Raw genomic sequence first — 7,692 nt, 5'->3', positions numbered from 1 at the left:
TCAGTGTGCTTCTGTGCTGCTGCACGCGAGCTGGCAGAGTCCGAGGACCTTTCCCCTTCTCTTCCCCTGCTCCCATCTCCATCACACAACTTACCAGGCAGGAAAGGGAGTGAATGCAGTTTGCAACATCAGAGGAGATGTGGCTACCCGCCTATTCCCAACCTCTAGCATTAACCTCTGGGCATGGGAGAGAATGCCCAGAGAGGAGGAGGGGGCCAGAAGTAAAGGTAGTGCGGTGGCCACGTGGTATGACACCCAGACCCCTCCCGCCTTAGACTGACACACTCGTCTCTCCAGCTCTTGATGGCTGACAGCTCTCAGCTCAGTCACTATTCTCAGGTCATCAAAGTCATGTCCCTACCCCCACCCCCAGGCATCCTGCATCCAATGACAGGCAAGTAGGAGAGTTTAAAATTCTGGTCCCCCTTGCCTCAAGGTGGGATAATTCAGAAGGCCATCCTGATATCAGAGTGCCCTGGGGGATTAGCTGAGGTCTTTGTCTTGCATCCTTCATCCCTCCTCATGATGCCGTTCCAGAGAGCACTCCCCGATAAACCTTCCGTGCACAAATCTCAGAGTCTATTTCCAGGGGACCCATGACGAAAAGCCAGTGATCAACTTGCCCGTCTCCACGCTGTCCTCCGCACACTGAAGCAGCAGTTTCTCCCCAGCCTCTTTGATCTTGCTGTCCTCTTAGGGTGCTTTGGGCACAGAGCTTGACATCCTGAATGGGGCCAGGAACAGGGTGCAGAAACATTGCCCTCCCATTGAGCAAGCATCACATGAGCTAAGGTATAAGAAAACGTTTTTAAAATCCTGGGCCTTGGAATTAGATGGGTGAATTCACATACTGGTTGTAGTTTTTGGACAAGTTACTTAACATCATTGAACCTCAGTTTCCCTATCTGGAAAGTGGGGCTAACGGCACAGGTAACGTTTATACAGTGTTTAGCCCCGTGCCTAATACCCAATCCATAGTAATGCTCCATAGAAACAACAGCTCATTTTTACTTCTTTTCCATCTTCATATCATTATCCATATGGAAGTATGATTTTGGATGCTGAACATGAACATAATCTTCACCATTAGCCAGGTCAATTTCTTCAAGACTAAGGTTTTTTTTGTTTTGTTTTGGTTTGGTTTTTTGCCACACCACATGGCTTGTGGGATCTTAGTTCCCTGACCAGGGATTGAACCTGGGTCCTCGGCAGTGAAAGAGCTGAGTCCTAACCACTGGACCACCAGGGAATTCCCAAGACTAAGGTTTAGAATAGCCCTGGTTCTCATGGAGTTTAGCATTCTGTCTAAATGGGAGCCCACAGAGGAAGGTGGCACAGGCCCAGCACAAAGCTCCTGTCAAAGGAAGAACCCAGAATATTTATAAGATCCCAGGTGACTTAGAGCAAGGTCACATTTGGTTCTTTCAAACACTGGTAAGAAGTAGGCAATGGTATTAGTTTGCTAGGTACCTGGAGCCTTGTATGTATTTAATTCTTATAGCATCCTTAATTAGGTACAGTTATGCCCATTTTACAGTTGAGGAAACAGGTTCAGAGAGGTTAAGTAACTTGCCTTAGGTTACACAGCTAATAAGTTGCAAACCCAAACCCTTGCCTTTCACCAAACCTTTAAACAGAGAACCCAAGGCTTGAAAATTTGTTTCAAACTACCTCCAATATCAGTATTTCCCAGCTAATTAGATGTACTATCCCTTTTTAGGAAAAGTATCAAAAAATGCAAGTCCCATCCAAAGATCATTTTATGGTGGTGCCCGGTGCTCATGGACATCTCGCAGTGAAGTCAAAGCGTCCTGGTGAATAGATTCCTTGCTTTGCCCAAGGCATTATAACCTGGAAGCACAATGGCCTTGATCTTAAAATTAGAGACACCTGCATCAGAAGCCCAGTTTAAGAGATGTGGGAGTAATTATTGTTCAAAACAATGTCGCATTAGATTTGGGTTAATCTCATTGTATGTTCAAAAATGCATTGAGTACAAGAACATTATTTTCTTATAATGCTATAGATTTGTATAACATAAAATTTTATCAAATGCTTTTATACTTAGCTGACTTCATAACAAGTTGGTGGAGTGGATATTAGAGTTCCATTTGCCAGATGATAAAGACTTCACTTCTTTAAGGAACCCGTCCAATTGCCAAAAGTTCACTTGGCAGTAGAGATGAGTCTAGATCCCCATTCTTTTGACCCTTGGCTACTCAAAGTGTGGTCCCTGGGCCAGCAATGTCAGCATCACCTGGGAGTTTGTTAGAAATGCAGACTCTCAGGCCCCATCCAGGTCTATTGAACCAGAATCTTTTAACAAAATCCCCGTAAATTCATATGCATATAAATATTTGAGAAGCTCTGTCTCCACTCACTATCTTACTGTCTCCAAACCTCTCTTCTCTAGAGTCTAGGCTGTAAGCCCCATGAGGGCCAGGCCTACATCTGGCTTGTCTACCATTGTACCCTCCGCACTTGCCCAGTGCCCAGGCCAGAGCAGGCATTCCATTAGACACATCAACAGCTCTGTCATTGGGTAGTTGGGCCTGCCAGCCAGTTAGTATCTGAATCCCTTCTAGAGGAAACAACATAAGTTTTCATGTTCCTGAAAGTCTACCATCAGCACAAAGGTATTCACCTTATTCATATGAAAAAGTTGAAGTCATGTTTGAAAAATATACTGAAACCTGTGGTTTGCCATCCTGTTTCTCAGCCTACCAAACCAGTGCCTATAGGAGTGGGAACATTGTACTGTGTAATTATTTAAATGAAAACAACATAAATGAAGAGAAAGGCTATTTATATCAAGTGCTACTAATTAAATGAGAAATAATGGGTCCTGCTGAGAAAGGATACAGCCAGAGAGAGCAAGAAAAACTTCCTGCCGGTAAAGACTAGTGGACAATGGGACAGTGTTACTAGTGGGATAATTGACTCCTGGAGAAGATTGTCCAAGGCAAGATGAGATAAGTACCAGGCAAGTATAATGTACTTCCAACCTTATTATCGATGATGCTTTCAGGTACCAGCTCTGGGTCACAGATTTTGAATATACTAAATGCTTAATTCAGTGCTGCCCTTTCACCCGAAAGATGTCAGGGTAAGAGAAAAATGTGTGCACCAGTCCAGTGCTCCCTGATTTAACTCTTCACTGAAATACTGTAGGAATAAATGACGGAAAAGGAAATCATAATCCCCACTTCGCTCTTGTACCCAGAAAGTGATTTCCATTTCAAACAGCTGATAGAACAACGATGTGGTCATCAAAAACTTGTGAAGATGATCCCCCAAACCCTGCCTTATTTTTCTTCAGGATCAGTCTAAAAAAAATAATTTAGAGGCAGGAGATTGGTGGTGTGGAAGGGAAAGCCTTCAGAAAATCAATGCAGATTGAGGTACCATAAGGAGATGCTGATTTATAAGCTGCTGCGTTGAAAATGACTTGCTTTCTCATTAGTTGGACCTGGTTCATGGCTATGATACAAATAAGGCAAATAATTTAAAACATATACTTGCAGAGTATGTTTGACTTTCAATTTGTCCTTGGAAGATTTGGGGCCTAAGTAAAGAAAGATTCACAGAGAAGTTAAAAGGCTGCCAGTCACAGATGCTACAGAGCAATGCCCTTAAGAGCTTGGGTTCTGGGAGAGAAAGACCTAGGTTTGGATCCAGATGCACCCTAGTGTTTCTGGCACCTTGTCCAAACACCTTATTTCTCTAGGTCTCCTGTTCCTCATTTGTAAGATGTAGGTAACATTAGAAGCGACCTCTAAGGTGGCTGGGAGGAATAAATGACAGTTCCATTCTGTAAATGAAATATGCATTGCCTGGCTGGGTTGGGCTCTACGTAAATGCTAGCTGTTTTGTTATATGAATGAATAGCCTCTATTTTAAAATATTTCCAATTTTATATGTACTTATGTACTTTTTGGGGGATTGAAACGATGAGAATTGAGAAAAGTTATCTGGATCCTATTTCTTGCCTTCAGTGAGCTTACAGATTAATTGGGAAAATGATGTGGGTACAGGAAACTATTAAGGAAAATGAAAAGAATGTGATGAAAGCTGAAGGAAAGATGGTGGCCAAAGGAGGAGAGAGGTGAGGAGTGGGGAAAACCTGGAGTGATTGAAGGCAGGAGCAGTGGGGAAAGGCTTCAAGGAGAAATAAACTGGCAGGGCCCCGGGGGCCATGTGGATCTTGAGAAGGGTGATGCACTGCACAGCAATGACATCATCCTAGACTGTTCTTGAACTACCCTGTTTATCGGACAGGCACATTTTACTTGGGAGAGGCTCTGGTGAGCATATGGTGGCTTGTCTTTGTGGCATCCTATGTATTACATTCTGAGTGGCTCCAGGACAAGATATTCATTCATTCATGTTTATTGAACGTATAGTGTATGCTAGGCATTGGGGATATAGATATGAACAGGAGAAACCATGCCCTGACCTTTATAGGGCTCAAATTCTAGTGGTGGAGGTATAAAATAAGCACATACGTCTCTAATATCATATCGGTAGAGATTAAACAGGGCAAGGAACAGAGAAGGATGGCGAGTGGTTATTTTATATAACGTAGCTGGGGAGGTCTCTTTGAAGGTGTGACCTAAGAGCACAGGCCTGAAGACTGGAGGAAGAGTGTTCCAGGCAGAGGGAACAGCAGTGCAAAGGGGCCAGGGTGGGTTTGCATTTCCTGCTTGGAAAGAAGGCCGGTGCCGCCAGAAAGGAGCGAACGTGGCCATCCACGTGCTGTGTACAGATTTCTTCCACAGCACGCCAGGTACGTCTGCCCAAATGACACAGTAATGAGCGAAGTAAAGTTCAGAATCATTGATCACGCTTTCAAAAGTAAGTTAACGAATAGAGTTGAAGGGATACTAGTGATGCAGTTGGCATTTGCAAGCTGATGAGCTCATTTATCTCATGAACACCAGGCAGGTTTAAGATGTTTGATTGCTTAGGCTACAGTTCAAACTGTGTCCTGAGTTTGAATTATTTTCCATGCTAAAAACCCCAATGGTCATTGTTATTTAGTAAAATTACTTTGTTTTGTAAAAATCCATGAAACAGGTATATTTCTGGATAAGAGTAAATGAGTGCATTGTGCTCTGAAACCTTCATCGTGGGACTTCCCTCTGAAGGGTACCATATTATAGTCTAACACCAGTAATTCAAGTGACAACGTGTTGTTGCAAGTCTATTAGCCTGAAATCTTGAACTAAATCTGTCAAAAGTTTTCTTTTTTTGCAAACTGGCTAAAATGTTTAGTGGTAGCGAAAAAAAAACCCACCATGGAAGCAATACGTTAAGAAACCTTTGTTTCAACATGAAGGAAGAGTTGTTTTTATTTAACAATTTCTGCCAACAGTCTGATAACATATTTCAATTTTGATTTGCCCATTTTCCTAAATTGCGCTGATAAAATATAGACATCTAACGTGCACACAGTAATACTTCAATCTCCTCACTAGAGGGAGAGAATAATTATTGATATGTATGCGTAGACGGTGTGTTCTTCAGCTTCCTGATTCCTTAACCTTTCTGTGGAAAAGACTCCTGGGACATGATTGAGGAAAAAGTGGTTTTTCCTTCCAGATGGATTCGTTGGCTAGGGCAATATTTTTAGTTATGCCAATAAAACGAAAGGGAGACAGAAAATCAGGCAACTGCCAGAGTGGTTAGTGTGGGACTATTACCAAGGCAGAAATGAGGCCAAAGAGATGATAAATGTCTGCCTCTCACCCACTCCATCAGCTGAAGCCTGACCTGGATCCTCTTTTCCATCTGAGCTCCAAGCAAGCTACCATTTTTTATAGCAGCACTTAATAGTGGACATTAACTTAGCCCTCCCTGAAAGGGCTGACCTGCAGGCTACACTTGGTGCTTCTCCAAAGTGTAATCACTTGCTCACTCAGTAATTTTACCAAATAGCATGCACCTTTTCCAGCCACTTATTGGCCAATTAAGTCAAGTTCTCACTGAGGGGGTCCAGCTGGCTTCAAGTTACCTAAGATGAATTGATTGAAGACATTCTGCAATCTATGAACCCGGTTTAATGATCTAGGTGATAATACTTGTAATTCTTCTCAGTCAGGGGAATTTGCTGCAGCTGTTGTTGCCCATGTTCTGATACACTGATGTACCAGAAAAGCATTAATCCGCCCTCAGAGTTCCCTGGCAATTACTGCATTGTGAAAAGGGAAATTTAAAATTCACTCAGCATAGCCAAGTGAAAACCATCTTTCTGTTGATGTGTTTTTATTTTATCCCACAGTAAATGTTTTTTTAAGGTGGAGTATGGGGAGAATATGTTAATAGTAATACTTCATCAGGAATGGAGGAAACCAACTAAACGCTCATTCCATTTTACTGCTGAAAACAGCCCATCAAATGTTTGAGGTACAAAAAAGCACTGCTTTAAGGCAAGAACATGATTTTCTAAAATATTGGGGTGAGGGTCCAAGGACTAAAGTCATTATTTTTGTATGAAATGTTTGCTCCCACCCCCTGGATTCATGGCCCTTGAAGTGATAATGAAGCAGAGTCACACAGTGACACAGGCCTTCAATGTATCTCCAAACACTTTTCTGCACAGTGACATATTTTTTAAAAGTAATCATTAAATAATTTGCTTGCTTTCCTATCTGTGCATGTGTTCCCTGAACTGCTGAAATGTTAATTCTCCTCCCTATGAAGCAAATACTGTAAATAATACTCTGGAGGTTTTTCTGGGTGTTGCAAATTCACAATACTTAGGAACACTCTATCCTACCGTGGGTCTGTGAAGTTTATGTTTACAAACTGAAAAGCTGGTTTTGATTTTCTTACGAAAGTGGCAGCTGTGATATTAATTTACACTGCACTGAGGAACTGCCATCCTTCTCTTTCTGGAGAGTGGGTTCCTTTTCCCTGAGAGGTGTGATTGAACTTGGCTTTGGGGATGTGTGACTTGCTGGGAAAGGCTGGTGCTTTTGATGAGATTTTAAATTCTTTCCAGTGATGCTGGAAAAACAAGAGACTAGGAAGGATGTATTTTAAAGTTGAGTGTAGGCTTTGTGGGAAAACTTAATTGGACCATGGTCATACTTTAGACTTATGAGTCCAAATTTAACCAAGAGCATCAGACAAGGAATGACATTTTCCTTTGTTTTTCTAACCAGGAAAAGGCAAAGCCAGACAGAGCTTTGGGGTCTGGCATGAAACAAACTGAATTTTCACTGAGAACAAAACATCTGATTATTCAAAGAACTCTTTTCTGCATTTGTTTTTTTTGCCTCTATGTGCCCCCTTTTATTGATGGGTTAACCTAACTTAAAATGTTCTAACTACTGTAAATGAAAAATCTTATCCAAGTGGGATTAATAATAACAGCTAACAATAAACACTTGCCACATGCCAGACTCTGGTTCTGAGAACCTACCTGGAATATAAGTCAATTAATCCTCCCAACAACCTATGAAGTCAATGCTCTTATTATCCTCATTTTACAGATGAGGAAATGGAAGAACAGAGAGGTTAAGTAACTTGCCCAAAGTCACACAGCTAGTAAGTGCCAGAGCCAGGGTTTGAACCAAGTGCGCTAGTGTCTCTGTGTTTATTGACTGCAGACTGTCTCTCTGACTTCTCATAGGTACAAAGCTTCAGCTATCTCTGTTTTAGCCTTCCAGGCTGTTTCCCATGTTATCT

At 42.0% G+C, this 7,692-nt stretch overlaps 1 non-coding gene across 1 annotated transcript; it reads right to left on the bottom strand.

Annotated features, from left to right (window-relative positions):
* Positions 1–1,176: 1,176 nt before the first annotated feature.
* On the bottom strand, positions 1,177–1,249 carry TRNAE-UUC (transfer RNA glutamic acid (anticodon UUC)). The gene has a single exon. It is a non-coding gene; the product is annotated as a tRNA-Glu (tRNA).
* Positions 1,250–7,692: the final 6,443 nt, after the last annotated feature.

Source organism: Balaenoptera acutorostrata, chromosome 1, assembly GCF_949987535.1.
Source record: "Balaenoptera acutorostrata chromosome 1, mBalAcu1.1, whole genome shotgun sequence".
Taxonomy (NCBI): Eukaryota; Metazoa; Chordata; class Mammalia; order Artiodactyla; family Balaenopteridae; genus Balaenoptera; species Balaenoptera acutorostrata.
Note: the sequence above shows the minus strand (reverse complement) of the source record. Positions and strands in the feature narration are given on the sequence as shown.